The 19,152-nt window shown below is 35.6% G+C and overlaps 1 non-coding gene and 1 pseudogene across 1 annotated transcript; both read right to left on the minus strand.

Annotated features, from left to right (window-relative positions):
- LOC126022174 (SHC-transforming protein 1-like) overlaps positions 1 to 9,615 on the minus strand; it is a 175,127-nt pseudogene extending 165,512 nt beyond the window's left edge.
- On the minus strand, positions 2,372 to 2,478 carry LOC126023562 (U6 spliceosomal RNA). The gene has a single exon (XR_007500677.1). It is a non-coding gene; the product is annotated as a U6 spliceosomal RNA (small nuclear RNA).
- Positions 9,616 to 19,152: the final 9,537 nt, after the last annotated feature.

Consider the following 19,152-nt stretch of genomic DNA (forward strand, 5'->3'; position numbering starts at 1 on the left):
TAAGACAAATAGAAACTCAAAAATATTTTTTAATTTTTTTCAGTCTTTATGCCATTAAGTTGTGGTCTATAAATAATTTATATTAAAATGACTGTGTATTGTATCATTTGGCTTGTTTCTCCCAAAATGTTAAGCCACTACTTGATAAAAAGTTAACACATGCCAGGGCATACCTAAGCTTTTATAAGGGGCTCAGCCCACCAGATGTATCCTCAGATTTTCCTTGTGGGTAGAACTAATTTAACCCCCCTGGGGTTCCTCAAAAGGCCCGCTGTGGACGCCTTTTTCCCCTGCGTGGATGGTTGAGGAATTTCCAAAGAGTCACCTGGCATTACATATTCAGCCAGTATTTGACTATCTCTCCTTTGTATATGTCAGGCAAAATAATGGTCTCTATCAAATAATTTGGCTCAGAAATTCCAGTGCCAAAGTTTATTTGAGAACCCCTTTTTTCTGGATATAGCCAGCCCTAAAAGCAAAGACAATTTTTCTCTTTGCTACTGCAGTTTCTGGTAATCAAGGGCGTAACCAGAATGCAGATCTTGACCCTCCTTTAGAAATAGGGAAGCTCATTCTTGGGGATTTGGTTCCTCCCTTCACTTAACTCTAAAACTATTGAGTCCAGCCTAGAAAGATCAAGTTTCTAGATATTTCCTACTTCCTCCTAATCCTGATTTTGCATTTAAAGTAAGCTTGCAAGGAGTTACCTTGAGTTGTGACCTTCTCTCTTGTAACTTAGAATTTTTACAGTCACACCCATAGCTTAGGTATTGTTGTTATAGTAGGCTTTGTGATTACAATTATTCTTCACCTGTGGCTAATTTTACCCCTATAAATTCCTCTGCTCAAAAAATTAAACTTGTCGCACTCCTGCCAGAAACGTGTTGACCCCACATTCTCTGTGTGGTTTCATTTATTTCATATTTCATATTAGGCCGCTTGTGTTACCCATTTTCCTCCCATGAAAGGACTATGACCCACGAGAGTTGCTGAGACGCAGCACATCTACAGCAAACACATATTTTTACTTGTTTTCAACTTTTAGGTTTCAGGCTAGAGCGGTAGTGCAGCAGAAGAGCACTTGCCTTGCACGCGGCTGACCCAGGACAGACCTTGGTTGAATCCCTGGCGTCCCTTATGGTCCCTAAGTTGGAGCAATTTCTGAGCGAATAGCCAGGAGTAACCACAGAGCATTACCAGGTGTGGTCCAAAAACCAAAATCAAAAAAAAAAAAAAGAAGTTTTAGGTTTCAACTCTAGGTGTTGTTTTTATTAATTAAATTTGAATTATTTTATTTTCTATTATTAAATTATTTGATGCTGTAGTCTTGTGTAAATATTGATATGATCCTAAAGTAAAACTTATGAGAAAAAATATTTTAATCTCTAGTTTCCATTTTGCCTTTTCTATGCTAGTTCTTCATAGTAACGTTTTATTTGGAGGGATGGAGAGACAGTCTGAAACTATTGACAGCACTCTGGGAACCAGATAAGACACCAGGAGAAAACCAGGATTAGCTTTGTTCAAGGCAAACGGTTAATCATGTACTCTCTCACCTGCCCTTAATGTTAAAGCTTATTCGAGTTGTGCTTCAAAGTTGTGTTTCATGAAATGAAAGCAGACTTTCTGCCTCAATTAGGGCTCCATGTAATTTAATAGCACTCAGGATAATGCCATCAAAGTCAAACTAGTATTTGTAAAACAAAGAACAATTTAGTAAGGCAAAGAACTTGAAACATCTCTTAATTGACTTGCTTTTGTGAACTCAGGAAACCAGGTTCTGTTCCCAACAATACTCAGTCTGATGGTTGGGTGCTTGGGACTGACTATGTACATGTATATATAATATATATATATATATATATATATATATATATATTTCTAATTAAGTCACCATGACTTACATAGTTGTTCATAATAAAGTTTCAGGTATACAATGTTTCAGCACTAATCTAACACCATCAGTCTTAGTTTCCCTCCACTAAGGTTCTAGAGTTTCTTCCAGGTTCCAGCCTGACTCCTCTGAAGGTACATTTTTAAATTGTTATTGTAGTTTCTGTCTCTTGTTTGCAGTGTTGTCTCAGTGGTCAAGACATATATGTTTACTTTTATAAAGTAAATGATGTAATAGGAGACCCTAGATTTGTCCCTTTTAACTCCCATTCCTACCTTTGCTTTTAAAGAAACATTTGATTGCACCGTAGAGGGAAAATGATGTTGAAGCTAATGTTATTATGTCATCAATTGATCTTAGAATAAGGATAATGTCTTGGATCATGGTAAATGTTTAATTAGCTACACACAGCACAAACCAGGTTTCTGGCTTACTCAAGTCATGTTATGCTTGTAAAGGTAACAAAATACTTTTTTCTTAAATATGGACCGCTTCACGAATTTGCATGTCATCCTTGCGCAGGGGCCATGCTAATCTTTTCTGTATTGTTCCAATTTTAGTATATGTGCTGCCAAAGCGAATACAACAAACTATTCTTTTAAGGCTTTTTCTTTCTACTATCCCTTCTATGCACTAAATGAACAAGGTTCTTAGTTACACCAAGAGTTCAAATAGAAATATTTTCAGTGCTAAGAAAAATCTGATACTAGATGTATTGGAATACACTGTCATGAAGATTATTCATTTATGAAATTTGGGCAGCTGAATACTCTTCAATCTGGTGTACCAAAGTTAAGTGCTTTCTGACACCTCATGTATAAAGAAAATTAATTCTCTAAATAATGAGTACATCAAAATTAAAATTCTTAAAATTATGGGTGTTTTGTCTCTTTTATATTGCAGTAATGTTGGTTGATAAGACAATATATATTTTAAGAGTACAATTTTGCACCTTTTTAAATGTCCACATCCTGCCTCCAATGCAAGTATCAATATCGTCTTCTTCCAATGACCAAAGGACTCTTTTATCTTTCAATTGCTTTCCTCCTTCTATCTTAATAAGTCCAGTTCTGTAATCAAAGTTTGCTTTCTCTCAGCACTTTCTGTTCCCTCACTTTATTTTTATTTATTGGTATTTTGGCCACACTTGGTGATGCTCAGGGGTTACTCCTGGCAATTGGCTCAGAAATAGCTCCTGGCTTGGGAGACCATATGGGATGCCAGGGATCAAACCCAGGTCCATCCTGGGTCAGCTTCATGCAAGCAAATGCCCTATCGCTGTGCTATCATTCTGGCCCCTTATTTTTCCATATATCACTTGTGAATGAAAACATTAAGTATTTTTCTTTCTAAATTGTTGGTTAGCATTACCCTCTGAAGTTCCATCTATGTTGTTACAAATGACATTCCATCTTTTCTTAGAGTTGAGTACTTTTATTGGACACAAACACACCCCCACCTACATGTATCTCACAACTTCTTCAAACAAAGATCTCTTGCTGCTTATTTGAGTTGTTTGCATATTTTGTTGAATGTAAATAATGCTACAATGAACATAGATGAGCTATAATTTTCTTAAGTAGTGCTTTTGTGTCCTTTGGGTAGATGCATAAAAGTAGAATTGCTAGATCATATAGTAGATCAATTTTAAATTTTTTGAGTTTCCTTCAACAATAGATCTGGTTCCTTTTTTCTCCACACCCTTGTCAGCACTTTCTGTTTCTGACTTTTTAGAATTTTAATTATTTTAATTTTTCATTCTTTTTATTGTTATATTTTAGGAAATATACAGTTATCACATCTCATCACTATTGAATTCCTCAAAACTTCTTTCCACAATAATCTAATATCATTCTAATTCACCTCATCCTTCCCCTACCTCCTCCCATTAAATGTTGTCCATTCCCAATTATTTCCCGCATACCTCATATGAGTGAAATCATATGCTATTTTTCTTCTCCCTCTGATTTTTTCACTATTCTGATACTCTCTGATTCAATTTGCAGTGAAATTGGAGATTGCATCTTTTCTTACATCTGCACAGTACATTATGTACATGTCATAACTTCTTTCTTCACTTTTCTTTGTTTCTGATATTTTTATTTTTTTATTTTTTATTTAAAGAAAATGCATCACATAGTTGACATAACTGATCACAATACATTAGTTTCAAGATAAGGGAAAACAAAGTTATTGAAAAATTAAAAAGAAGGGGCCGGAGAAATAGCATAGAGGTAGGGCATTTGCCTTGCATGCAGAATCCTGGTTCAAATTCTGGCATCCCATTTGGTCCCCCCAAGCCTGCCAGGGGCGATTTCTTAGCCTAGAGCCAGGAGTAACCCCTGAGCACTGCCGGGTGTGACAACCCCCCCAAACCCCCCCCAAAAAAAACAAAAAAGAAAAAGAAAATAGAAAGAGAAACTAAAAATAAAATGGAAGATTAGAAAAAAGGAAGAAGAAAAAGTTCAGTAGCAAGTATATTTGTGAAAATTATTGTATCTCCAATAAAGTCATTAATAGTAAATAAAGTCATACAATAGTAGAATATTTTTTAAAAGATTATTTCTGGCCTTTTTAATATGTCGCATATTTCACTGATGTGAGGTGATATGTATTTGCTTAATTTTCATGTCTCTGATAATAATTGGCAATGAGCATTTTTCCATGTGTCTGTTAGTTATAAAAACACTCCTAAGAGCTGGGGCACTAGTCCAGTGAGGAGGTCTTCTGCTTTGTAGTGGTCGATCTGGATTTGATCCAAAGTATTCCTTATGGTTCCCTGAGTCCACCAAGAATGATTCCTAAATTCAGAGCCAGGAGTAATCCCTGAGCATTGCCAGGTATGGCCCCAAAACAAAACAAAACAACAACAAAACATACACTTCTACTGATGAAGGGGAGGATGGACTTTTTATAACTGAAACTCAAGTACAAACATGTTTATAATCATGGTGCTTAAAAATATTATAAAAAATAGACTTCTGTAGTTTGTGTATGCATAGGGGGAATTCCCTGTATTCCCCAATACTTACTGTGCCTATGTAAAAAAAAAAAAAAAAAAAAAAAAAAGTGGCATAACACCAAACCCTGCCACTCCAGCACTTCTTTTTTTTGTTTTATTTTGTCTGTCTTTAATATTATTTTTCTTCTCTTTATTCTTCCACTTTTTTCTTTCTTTTTCACTCGTGTGGATATTATTTGTTGGGTGTTTTATTTCTCTTTTTTTTTCTTTTTTTTGGTAATTGCTACCAAATTTTTTCTTCTCTTTTCCTTATTCTTTTTATCTCCAACAGAATCACATAACTTGAATCATTCAGCCTCATAAATTGAGGGGGGGGAATGATGATCCCAGGACCAGTCATATGAACATGTAGTGAAAATAAAAAATGATCAGACTTGAACACCAAACCCAAAGTCAATGACAACAGACTAGATATCCAATCTACAACAAGCTGTAAAGTGGAGAGCAGTTACACTAGTATTCTGGGGGGTAAAGGAGGGAGATATGGGATACATGCTGGGAACAGGGGTAGAGGGAGGACAATGCTGGTGGTGGGAATTCCCTTCATTCATTGTCACTATGTACCATAAATAATTCTGTGAAATACTTGTAATACACTTCGATCACAATAAAAATTTATTTAAAAAAATAGACTTCTAAATATTCAACATAAGCACCACAACTTTCCAAATTTATTCTTAGTATGGCATTACCTCAAGTTTTTCTGATAATGTCAGTTAATACTAAATTTTAAAGTATGATACAAAGTAAGACAATAATTGCTTTATAGATTTGAATAAATTTATTATGATACATATTTACCAAGTAAATGTTCTTCCACATTTTTTGTGTTCCTCTGGTGTCTTAGTACAGAAACAAAATTTACATAGGCAAGTGAATATTAAGAACTATAAATTGGCATTAAATTTATTATAATAATATTGTAGTAAGTCTATTTTTTACAAATATCCCATTTTCAGATAACTAAGGGCTTTTCTTTGTTAAAAGCAATCATTCTTTTTCTACCTCCTTTTGAAATCACATAGCATTTGGCATGTAATGGTTTTATAACACAGTATCCAAAAGCCATGAGATACTGAAATTTTTGTAACTAAAGGTTAAGGTTTGAGCAAGATGAATTAGCCACTGTCCCATGCACAAAAGTGTAATTTAAAATTATGTGAAACGTAACTATCAACTATTGCTTTGGGGGCATACAAAAGTCAACCAAATGATGAACCTATTTTCAATTACTGTCTCTGGGAGTACTTGGCAATTTGTCTGAAAAGTTGTCTATACAACAATTTCTGTAATAACTGGATTATTACATTTAAGTAAACTCTCCAGGTCAGATTTGAAACTACCAGACAAAGCATTTGGAGAAAGCCATCATTGCTGCTCTAATTTTTAATCATTATGTGGCCCAAACTACTGCTATCCTGTATATGACTAGAGCTTAAGAGATTCTGGAACAAAAGGTGCAAAAGGTAAAAAGTAAAGATTTTAAAACCATATTCTGTTTATACAAATATTCTTCCTCAATCATTGCTACTGTCATATGGAATAAACGAGAGGAAGTTTAGAATATTGCTTATTCTAGACATTTCTATACTTGTAAAGTTTAAAATGTTGCTGTACTTTAATCTCATTTATAAATAAATTTTATTTTGGTTTATAATTTTTTTTGATTTGGGAATTTTGATTCAGGATCTCATGATCAAATTCAAAGCATGAAACCAACTATTAGAAACATCTCATTAAAATACATCACTTCAATTGAATTATTCTTGATTTGTTATTGAGAATATTGCTTGTCTCCTAAGTTGAAAATTTCAAAATAACTTTAAAAGTTATTTTTGTTCTATTGTTCTTTTAAAAAAGTAGCAAAGTATTAATATGCAGAAAGAATAAGATTTATAGTTTGTTGCAAATATTGTGATATTAAAGTAGTTATGAAAAAAAACAAGAAGGTCTTCTGTTTAAATATTGTTTCAATACCTGTCAAAGTTTATTACCCAATAGGGGCTGGCGAGATAGCATGGAGGTAAGGCGTTTGCCTTCCATGCAGGACAGTGGTTCGAATCCCGGCATCCCATATGGTCCCCGTGCCTGCCAGGGGTGATTTCTGAGCATAGAGCCAGGAGTAACTCCTGAGCACTGCCGGGTGTGACCCAAAAACAAAAACAAAAACAAAAAAACAGTTTATTACCCAATCTTCAAAAATCTAGCTGACATGATAATTAGAAGGGAAAAAAGCACTTTACCAAAATGTAGTGCAGGCAAACATTTTTCTCAAAATGTTTTCTCAAAAAACATTTTCTCAAAATGTTGTTATATTTGAATTACTTTAAAATGAAAAATTTGAGTAGAATTTAAGAGGTTTACTAACTTTATGAATACAGTATTGATCCAGAAAATTATAAATGCCTACATCTCATGCAGAGGTTTATATTTATTGCATATATTAATCATGAGTTGGGGAAATATAATTACTGCTTTCTAAAGAAAGAGTCAGAGTCATAGATGAAGTTAATTTTTCTATCACTGGATAAATAAAGGATTTGCATGACAGAAAATCTAGTACAGTTTCTCATTTTTATTTTCTACTCTGACTACTCATGTGTCCAATTAAGCAGTTCCTAATGCTCTATTTTTTTTTTTTCAATTTCCCATCTGCAAAATGAGAGAAAAGACTGTTTTATCTCAGGGGATCTAATGTTGCTTCCTCTCCACTATTAACACTAAAATAGGTTCACTCAAAGCATTTGTACCTCAAAGGAAACAGTGACTAGTATACAAAACTACACAGGGAATTGGAGAAACTATTCATCCAATACCCATCTGATGAGGGTATACTAAAATATACTAGGCATTGGTAAAACTCAACAAGAAAATTATATCTAACCCCATCCAAAATGAGCAGATATTTTTTCAAAAAAAGAAATACAGATGGCCAAAAGTCACATTTAAAAAAAATGCTCCACATCACTAATAATCAGGGAGATTCAAATAAAAAACAACAATGAAATCATGAAATCTTACACCACAAAAACTGGTACACATCACAAAGAACAAAATCAGTTCTGGCATGGATCGGGGCGGAGAAAGGGACTCATTCATTGCCAAGGGGAATGTTGACTGGTCCAGTTTTTTGGGAAAACAATATAGATATTCCTCAAAAAAATAGGAACTAAGTTACTATATGATGAAACACTACCACTCCTAGGAATATGCTCTAGGAACAAAAAAAAAGAAAAGAGTGTAGAAAAACCCTCTGCATTCCCATGTACACAACACTATTTACAATAACCAGAATCTGGAAATAACCAAGCGCCTGAGAACAGAGGAGTGGCTAAAGAAACAGTGGTACACCTACACAATGGAATACTTTGTAATTTTTAGAAAAAATGAAGTCATGAAATATGCTTACACATGAATGGATCTAGAGAATATTATGCTGAGTGTAATGAGTCAGTGAAATTAGGGAAAGGGATAAGCACAGAAAAATCTTGCCCATTTTTGGGATTAAGGGGAAAAGTATTAAAAAAAATAATATCCAGAGACAATAGAAATGAGAACCAGAAGAACTAGCCCATGGTAGGAGGCTGCCACAAAGAGTGGAATAGTGCAGTTAGAGTAAAAGGGAACACTATAACAATGATAGTTGGAACTGATCACTCTGGAGAACTGTGTCTTATTGTCGATAAACTAATATGCACATACTCCTTTATTATCAATAATACAAAACATGGTGTCTAAAAAGGAAAAAGGGAGAGGAGAGAGTGTGTGTGTCAGAGAGAGGAGTAAAACTCAGGGGGAGTGTGGGAGGGAAACTGGGGACACTGGTGGTGGAAAATATTCCCCGAGGAAGGGTGGTGTACATTGTAAGATCGAAACTCAATCATAAACAATTTTATAGCCATGATGTTTAAATCAAAGAAAAAAATACAATAGTTTGCTCCTTGCTTGATGAGATTTGTATTCAGTGAGCTTTTGCAAGGTTTCAAAATACTCTCCAAGCATTACCACATGTATAAAATTCCCAAGGACACAAAGCATACAAAAAAAAAAAAATAATGAGGAGTTCTTGCATGTTCTAACACCAAACAAGTTTCTATTTTGTTAAGAAATTAATTGAAGGGCCTGAGCACAATATAGAGCATTTGCCTTGCACTGGGCCAAACCAGGAAGGATGCAGGTTTGATTCCCGATAAGGTATCCCAGATGGTCCCCGGAGTCTGCCAGTAGCAATTTCTGAGCACAGAGCCAGAAGTAACCTTTGAATGCCTCCGGGTGTGGCTCAACTCCCTTCCCCCGCAAGAAAAAGGAAAGAAAAAGAAATAGATTGAGAGAAGCAATCCTGGTGGCAGAGAGAAGCAAGCAATGTTGGAGACAGTATCATTTCAGAAATTTGCATCTCAACCAAAATAAAAACATAATTTTATGAGCACAATGAAAGGGAAAGTAGGTGGCATCTTTAAACATAATGATTTCCTTTTGGTATTGGTAATTGGATCCATAGATTCTCATTCTTTATTCCAATCCTTACGCCAACGGGCATCGAAATTTATTGGCTGGGTATGTACAAGTATAGGAGGACAGTTATTTACACACACACACACACACACACACACACACACACACACACACACACACACACACGCGCGCGCGCGCGCGCGCGCACTCGCGCACACACACGTCCAGAAGGCGTCACCGCCATGGCCTCAATGTGGCTCCAAGGAAGCCTGGGAAACAGTGAGGAGCAAAGTGAGAGGCTGAGCAATACCAAAACGTGGGCTAAGAGGAGGGTAGGCTAGTCTTTTTTAAATTCTTTCTCCTCTTTCCAAATCCTCGTGCTTTAAATGGTAGCCTAAACCCTAAAACTGACATTTTCCCATTAGATCAAACTGAACATATGGAATACTTATAGAGCTTCTTCTCTATGCCATTCCTATGTGAAGTTCTAGAGATTTATTTTAAATGTGTGTGAAAGTAACAAGAGAAAAGATCACCCATGTATATATGAGAAATTTAAAACATGACAAAAATGATTCAATTTCAAAGCATTCAAGAAGAAATATTCTATTTGCCTGAGATTAATCAACAAAATTTCAATTTTCAGTTTATTTAGGAGCTGTTAAGGAAACTGAAGCTAATATTGGTTAGTTGTCTTTTTTGTTGGGAATCCCAACATTTTCTCTTTCTTTCCCTTTCCTTCAGAAGCGTGGGGGTTTTTTTCCAGATGAAATTTTGCTACAAATATACAAACATGGTCAATCAATTTTGTATTCCATAAACATCACAACATGACATAACACATAGATAAAATGTGTAGTCTAGACTTGTTCTGCTCCCTTTGTCCAAAATAATACTAATTAAAACCCAAATTGAATTTCAGATCTGAAAAAGAACCCTTTAGCATTTTCCATGGGCTCTAGAACTTCTATGAAATTGCTGTAGATCCACCCCTCCAACCAGGTAATTATAGTAGCAAAGAGGTCAGAAATCTGTCCAAATCATTGCACAGATGTTTTCTTTGCTTCTTTTCTCCATGTTGACATTCTGACAGAGTCTCCCATCTTGTTGATACTTTAAAAATAGATTTTGGGTTCCCAGGGTGAAAGCTCAAAGAGATGAATCCCATATCTTGCACTCCTTGTGACCATCCCTCTTAGCCCTCTTAGTTCTGAGCACCCCTGGGATGTGGCCTTAGTGGTTCACAGCACCACCATCCAGAGCAGCAGTACATCACCTGCCTGAACACCTGGCCGGCTATAGTGCATACTGCATGGGAAAGAAGGATATTGAAGTCTAATCTGGGACACATAAAATCACTACTGAAATTTTGATGATGGCTATAGTTTTTAGTAATCTAAGTAGACTAGACACAGGTCAATATATAGGTTTTTTCTTTGAGGTAAAACTAGAAACTCAATCTATAACTAAAAGACTACTTCTAAAAATGTTCCCTTGACTTGTTTGTCAGTTATGGAGTAAAAAGAAGTCACTGAAAAAATATGACACCCTTCTGAAAGACTGACATAGTTAGAAATAAGGATTTCTTGAGTATCTCAAGGGGAAATGAATTCACTTTCTTGTAAACCTATCTTTTCATATGTTTTATTTTCTGTGCCACACTCAGCTGTGCTCAAACCTTACTCCAGATTCTATGCTCAGTGATCCCTCCTAGAAGGGCTAGAAGTGGGTCAACTGTCCTCAAGAAAAATGCTATATCAGCTGTACTATCTCTCTGGTCCAATTTATTTTTAAATTGGGAACTTGAAAATTATTTTATTTTTTGTTAAGACACCTTGACTTATAAAATTATTCATAGTTAAGCTTCAAGAGCACCAATATTACAACACCACCAGTGTCAATTCCCTTCCCCAGGTTCCCTCTCACTCCCCACCTCTTCTTCTCCAACCTGCCTTCTTGGCAGGTACATTTTTATGTTTGGTTGTTGCAGTTTGAATATCTTGTTTAGAATCATTAGCTTTATGGTTTAGATATACATATAAACCATGTCTCTATATTTCAATCTGCCAGAGAGGCTGCCACTGTCTCCTGCTCATAACTCATCTGAGATCATCCGGTATTTGTCCTTCTTCTGACTTACTTCACATAATATCCTCCAGAGTTATATAAGTTTGAGTAAATTGCATGATTTTAAGTATTTCATGAACCTGTATAGTATTCCTTTGTGTTTATACTATACCTTTATTATCCACTCACTTGTCATTGGATACCAAGGTTGTTTGTATATCCTCGTTATAGTACTAAGTGCTGCTATAGATAATGCTCTGCATTTATCTTTTAAATAAATGTTTTGTGCCCTATGGGTTAATACTCAGAAGTAGAATTTCTGGGTATGATAGTAGTACTATTATTTCTTATATTTCTTGTATATCAGAACACTTTTATTTTAAAATTTATTTTAGGGCCTGGAGAGATAGCATAGTGGTAGGGCATTTGCCTTGCACAGGACAGACCTGGATTAGATTCTCAGCATCCCATATGGTCTCCTGAGCCTATCTGGACAATTTCTGAGCTCAGAGCCAGGAGAAACCCCTGAGCACTGCTGGGTGCAGCCCCAAACCCAAAAATATAAGAATAAAAATAAATAAAAGAAAATTTATTTTAATTTTTTATTTAGACATCGTGGTCTAGTTACTCATAATTGATTTTTAGAGTCCAATGTTGCAGCACCAGTATTACCCTCACTGTCAATTTTCCCCACCCCTATCTCAAAGTTCCCCCATACCCACCAACCTTCCACCTTGACAGGCAGATTTTTAAGTTCTTACTTTCCTGAGAACTCCCACAGCAGTGGTGGAGAGTTACATGTTTTATCACATTTTTGCCAATACATATCATTTTCAGTTTGTTATTTTTGATATGTATTTAATGGTTATTTTGATGTCGATTTTCCTGATAATTACTGATGATGAGCACTTTTTATTTGCCTCTAAAACATTCATCTATCTTCTTCCTGTCCCCATTTTTTGACTGGGTTCTTGTGTATTTCCTTAAAGATCTAGTACTGATGCAATTTACAAAATGTCGCATGCACAGATCCTCATCTATCCAGAGACTTTATTAGGACGAGGTAGAAGAAAAGATGGAAATAATAAATAAGGCAGTCTCCTGGGATTTTTGGCTTTTCTTGGTTTTTTGCTTCATCAGAAACCTCACAGGGGCTCCCTGCTTATGTTATTTTAGTATAAGTATTTCCATCTCTAGTTCCAGCTGGAACTAGGCACTGTAGTCCATGTGAAAATTCAGCAAGAACACACAAAATTAGCCCTTAGCTTTTGAACCTTAGAAAGGTCTGGGTCAAGGCTGAGTTTATCCAAGATTATTTACAAGTCCCTAAAGATCAACAGTGTTACTTTCCAATAGGATTCCCTAAGCTCCAAACTTCTATTTTCCACATTTATTCAACCACACACTGGTGCATTATTTCTTCCTCCTGACCTATTGCTTGTGAAAAGCAAAGCATCCTTTGGAATTTGAATATATATCATATATTTATGAAATACAAAAGCAAAGCTAAATATTTTTTGTAGAAAGATCAAACATTGGAGCCTCTAAGTATATTTTTTGGATAATTTCAGGGAAGGGAAGAGTAGATTAGGACCTACTGTAAAAATCAAATCATGCATTTCCAAAAAAAATTTACAAGCCATGTATATGACGTATGCACCTTTGTAAGAGATAGTTGTACCTTCAGCTTCCCAACAAATTACCTTTAAAATGTTTGTAAATTGATCTGAGATTTCTGGATCTGAAAAGCCATTTTTTTTAGAAACAATGTTCTGAGTTAGTATTTCTTGGCCTTTTTATGACTTGAGCTTTTAAGAATCTATTAAAAGCTAGGAACACATAGCCATGAAAAATTCTCATATACACAAAGGCCCTAAGTTTTAGGGCTCTAGAGGTTCACTGAAGAGTGGGTATCCCCCCCCCCAACTTCTTGTTTATCTCACCTGAATGATCAGAACAGCCCACACCTGGAATGGGCCTGCAGAGAAGTCTGCCAGGGGGAGAAAAAGGAGATAAGAGAGAGAAAAGCAAGGAATCATGGAGGGCTGCTAAGGAGGAGACAGAGAGAGAAAACTCATGAGAGAAAGAGATGAGCTAGGCAGGCATGGCACAGAGTCTGTTCACGACAGAGAAAAAGTCGTGAGCCATTAGACTTTATATTTTACATCAAAACAACAATGAAGAACTTTTTGATGAGGATTATCTGTTTTCATGTGCCAGACTAGCTCAAATGCTAAATTCACAGCCACAGAGATAACTATATAGTCAGACACTATGCTCAGGAATAGATATGGAGTCCTATACCAACACACTAACCAATACATTTGCAAATTGTGACTGAACACTAGTATCGAATCAGATCTCTGACAGTTGCCACAATAATTCTGGGTAGCAGAATAATAACAGTCCTGCTTTAACATGAGGCAAGTTATAATCTTTTTCACTGAGGAGTGTATGTCTTTTATGCAGGGTACATATTTTAAAATGTCTTTTGTTTTAAGTAAACATTAAATCCATGATGAGGTGCTAAAATGAAGAGGTATTTAAGCAGCATTTCAGTTCATTCTCAACCAGAGATGCCTAGAGTTCAAGTCAAACTGCCTACAATGGCATTAACCATTTAACTCTTCCCTTTGATAGCTCCTAAATTGGTAAAAATTTCTCACATTTTTTAAGGGAGAAGGCTTTTTTTGGGGGGGGCCACACCCAGCATTGCTCAGAGGTTACTCCTGGATGTCTGCTCAGAAATAGCTCCTGGCAGGCACGGGGGACCATATGGGACACCGGGATTCGAACCAACCACCTTTGGTCCTGAATCGGCTGCTTGCAAGGCAAACGCCACTGTGCTATTTCTCCAGGCCCAAGGGAGAAGACTTTTAAGTGTTTCAAATAGAAAGTATACATGTTTTTAATATATTGGAAAATGATGCAAACAGATAGTGAGAATCTTATTTTATAGAACTGACGATTTCTAGAACTCATTCAGAAAAATCTTTCTCTGGAGAATATTTTATATTGCCATATTGTCTACTAACATTTTGGGGAAAGTTTTTCATGATAACAATTGACTCCATGAACTAGCGATACTTGTAACAGCAAGTTCATTTCTCAGTATCAACCTGAGGGCCCCAAAACAGTATTTTATAAAGACATTTATGCCCTTCTATTCATTGAAGAACTGTTCACAATAGCCAAGATCTGTAAATAACCCAAGTAACCAAGAACAGTTGATAGAAAAATAGTAATTATATATAAATGCTACATGTTATATATACACATATCATACAGATATATCAATTGTGTATCAGTTGTAAGAAAAAAGAAATAATTCCATTTTTTTACTATGTGGACAAAGCTAGAAAGAATCATGCGGAGTGAAGTCAGACAGCAAAAGTGGAGCAGATATAGAATAACCTATTCCATGTGTGGTATTTAGAGAAATATAGTAAGGGAATCCACAAATGCCAGAATGAAACAGAACATGAGTGCTGGAATACAGAAATAAGCTACTTTGGGGAGAAGATTCCAAGTGGTATTTGGGACATTTGTGGAGGGAAATTCTAATGGTGGCTTTGGTGTTAAAAGTTTTATGCATGAAACTCAATAAAATTCAGTAATAGTATTGAATCGGAGTGATTCAACAAAAATTAAACAAAATATAAATCTTGCTATTTGTGATAACATGGATAAAACTAGAGGAATTATGCTAAGTTAAATAAGTCATAAGGAAAAATCATGCATAGATACACACAATGGAATGCTATTAAGCTATTAAAACATAAAATAGTAGACTGGAGAGTTAGTGTGGGTTAGACACTTGCATTACATGTGTCTCTAGCACCCCATATAGTAGCAGAGCCCATCAAGAGTGAACCCTGGGTACTGCTGGTATGACTCCAAAACAAAAACGAAACATAAAATTAACATTCATAAAACATGGATGAATCCTGATAGTATGCCAGGTGATATGCCAGATAGAAAAATACTGTGAAATTTCATGTGTATGGAATATGAAGAAACATAAGTTATGAACAAAAAAAAGCTAAACTAAAACTCAGAGTTACAGAGAACTGACTGATGATACCCAGAGGGGATATATTTTAAGGATACAATGGATAGGAATCAAATAAATGTAGATAGATGAAACTAGACATATTGAGGTGATCATGATGATGTTGAACTACAATGTTACATGACTAAAACTGACACAGTTCTGTATATCAATGTCACCTTCATTAAAATGTTAAATAGAAATGTTAAAATATGTTGAAATGTTTTTGAAGCCAATAATAGCTAATATGGTTTCAATGATTAATCTTACTAAACGAAGGAATAAATATCAATTCTACAAAAATTTCTTACAGAAGTGAGGAGGATAGTAATTTTCAACCAATTCTACAAAATCAAGATTATTCTGAATTCAAAAATCAGACTGAACAGCATTGTAAATTTTAGTGCCTTAAATGGAAAAAATTTTGTATAAGAATCATACCTGGTTAAACTCAGGGATTATTCTAGACATGAATATATGTGATGCCAGGGTTTAAGTCATGACAAATGCATGCAAGGGAAATGCTTTATTCACTAGACTGTCTCTCTTTCCCACACCCAGATTTTAAAAGGAACTAAAAATAATTATTTTGTAAATGTGGTCATAAAAATTACATACAAAATTATTTAGTGAATTGTCTTGGAAAGCTAAGATTTCACAATTATGATATGAAAATGCTCGATCCATGAATGAAAAATTAATTATACTTAGTCCCAATTAAGAAGACCTGCTCTTTGAAAATCACACCATCTACAATTAAAATTATCCAGGTTAATGATACCATCTGAGTAAAAAGGTAGACTGCAGGAAGAAACATAAAACAAAAATATTTAATGACTCCTTTAATATATTCTAATCAACTCAATGATCAATTTTTTGTGGGGGTGGGGAGGAACTACACCTGGCCATGCTCAGTGCTTACTTCACTCGGGACTCAAGGGACCACATGGAGTGCCAGAAATCAAACCTGGATTGGCCAAGTGTGAGGAAAATGTTCTACTCACTGTACTATTTTTTCAGCCCCCTTCAATCATATCATTTCTATATGCCTCTCCAATGGTAAAGGATTCTGTCTACACAATTTGGAAATGGGTATTCATAAAATCTTTAATATTAATAATAAAAAATCTATCCAATAGACATAAACTTTTTGAAGGATTTTTGTGCCACAGTGGACTGTACTCAGAGTTTACTCTTGGCTCTGCTTAGGTATTATTTCTGGCTGTGCTCTTGGGAACCCTATGTGGTTCTAGGTATTGGACCAGGATTGGCCATGTGAAAGAAAGGGTCTTTCCCATTGTACGAGTCCTCTAGCCCAATACATAGATCTATATACTGATCTCATTCTACAAACTCATTCTCACACAAAACCCTGTAAATGAACATTTATTACTGCTTACAATTATAATCACTGAAAACTAAACCCCAAAATATCTTTTTAATATGCAAGTGGAGCATCAAACTGTGACATCTCTAAACAATAAAATACTACTCAGCAATGTAAAAGAACTATAAAACTATGCAAGAACTCGGCTTTATCTGTAAAGGTCCTATGCTGAGTAAAAATATCCAAACCATGAGAATACTATAGCATCTTGCATTTATTTGACAATATAACTCTAGAGAAAGAAAACCTATAGCAAAAACCAACAGGTTAAATATTGTGGAATGGGTATTATTATACAGAAATACCAAGGAAAGATGTTTTTTGTAATTGCTCTGTTTTTTAATTTGTCAGTAATTATATAAAACTTCAAACGAAAAGCAAACAGAGATAATAAATACTCAAATCATTTAAAATGATTTTAATAAAATTGTTCTGTATATACTTCCTTTTTCTTCGAGTTCTTCAATGTGCTTCTCTAACTCTGTGTTTCTGCTCGTAAGGCTTGTTATTTTGTCTTTTAATTCCTTCATTTCTTTTTGTATGGACTCTCTCATGTTCTTTGACATATCTTCTTTAATTTGGCTGATTCGCTCATCCAAGGATTTCTTATATTCAGTAGCTAGGGTTTCTTTGATTCCTTTTATTAATTCTTGCATTTCCTTCCTCATGGCCACTTTTAGGTCTTCTTCCCCTGGATCTATGCGTTTTGGTGGGCTTGGAAACTTGCTAGGGTTTGTCATGGTGTCTCCAGATATTAGGGATCTCCTTGATTTATGCATATTTCTTTGTATTTAATAGTGTGCTTTGGAGTGCTGTGGCTTCTAATTTCAGCCTGCTTTGGTCCCCTGTGGTGTGAAGATGGGTCCCTTTCCTGAGGGTGGTTCTAGGGGGGGCTGTTGGGTGAGCTTGTTGGACTTAGCTCTTTCTTCTCCCCTTTGCTACTTAGCTGTCAGCCTTGCCTTGCCTTGCCTTGCCTTGCCTTGCCTTGCCTTTAGGATTCTTTTCTGTTCCTTGTTTCAGTCAGCGGTGCAGTTCCGCTCCTGGCCACAATGGTTGCTGGCGCTGTTGAGCCTAGCTCTCTGTCCTCCCTCCTCTCTCTGGGAGTTTATGGAGCTCCGTCCCCTCCAAGCCTCTGCCGGCCCCTTCTCCTCTGGGTTCGGGCTGTCTGGCTCTGGGCGGGGGTCCCCGTGGGCAAGGGGCACTCACCCGGCCCCTTCTCACTGGGTTCGGGCTTCCTGGCTCTGGGCGGGGGTCCCCATGGGCAAGGGGCACTCACCCGGCCCCTCCTCCGCTGGGTTCCTATACTTCCTTTTTAAAAGGGGCATTCTTCTAGTAAATTAACATAAAGGCAAGAAAATTCTCATATTTTATGCATGTCTGCACAGTAAATCATGCAATATAAAGAAAAAAATCACAAATTTCAAGAGTAAAGGGTAAAGATAATGAACTCAAGTATACCTAATAACTAATAGGCCACTTCATAAATTGAAATGCAAAATAATTCTGAAAATTGTACAACACTCATTTTGTTGTCATTTAGGATTCATTATTCATTTTTAAAAATCAAACAGTAGTTTACATTGTTGAAAAAGTATAAAACCCTTACCTCAAAATATATAGACATTTCTTTTTCTATTTTTTATTTATTTTTATAAACAAAACATTTTTATTAAATCACCATGAGACAGTTATAAAGTTGTCAATAGTTGATTTTCTGTCATACAATATTCTAACACCCATTCCTTCACTAGTATTCATTTTCAGCCACCATTTTCCCAGTTACTCTCCAAATCACACTCTATACCTCTTCTTCCACTGCCAGTCTGTCTTCATGCAAAAACTTATCTTCTTTCCCCCTCACCTACATTTTGCTGTTACATATACGCAATATTTTTATATCCATTGCTCCAAATGGACAGGATGCTATCTAATTACACAAAACATGCTCTTCCTGATATAAAAGCAGCTTTAAATATAATTCAGGGTTTGGATTTTTGCATCTTTTTTTCTTTTGAGGGAGCAATTTGTTGTTAATATTTGTTAACTATTTATCAGCACATCCTCATTCCCCAGGATACATCCATCTATCCTTTATTGGAGTTAAAAGAATTTATTTGAACCTACATGGTATTTTTCTCTGTGGTTTTATATATTTTTCAAATAAAAATACTAAAATGAACTTATCAATAACAGATGGAATGCAAATGATACTTGTTTATACACGTGCTTGTCCTGTGTCCAGTAGGAATACAACCCCATTATTTGGGAAAGTCCAG

Source organism: Suncus etruscus, chromosome 11, assembly GCF_024139225.1.
Source record: "Suncus etruscus isolate mSunEtr1 chromosome 11, mSunEtr1.pri.cur, whole genome shotgun sequence".
Taxonomy (NCBI): Eukaryota; Metazoa; Chordata; class Mammalia; order Eulipotyphla; family Soricidae; genus Suncus; species Suncus etruscus.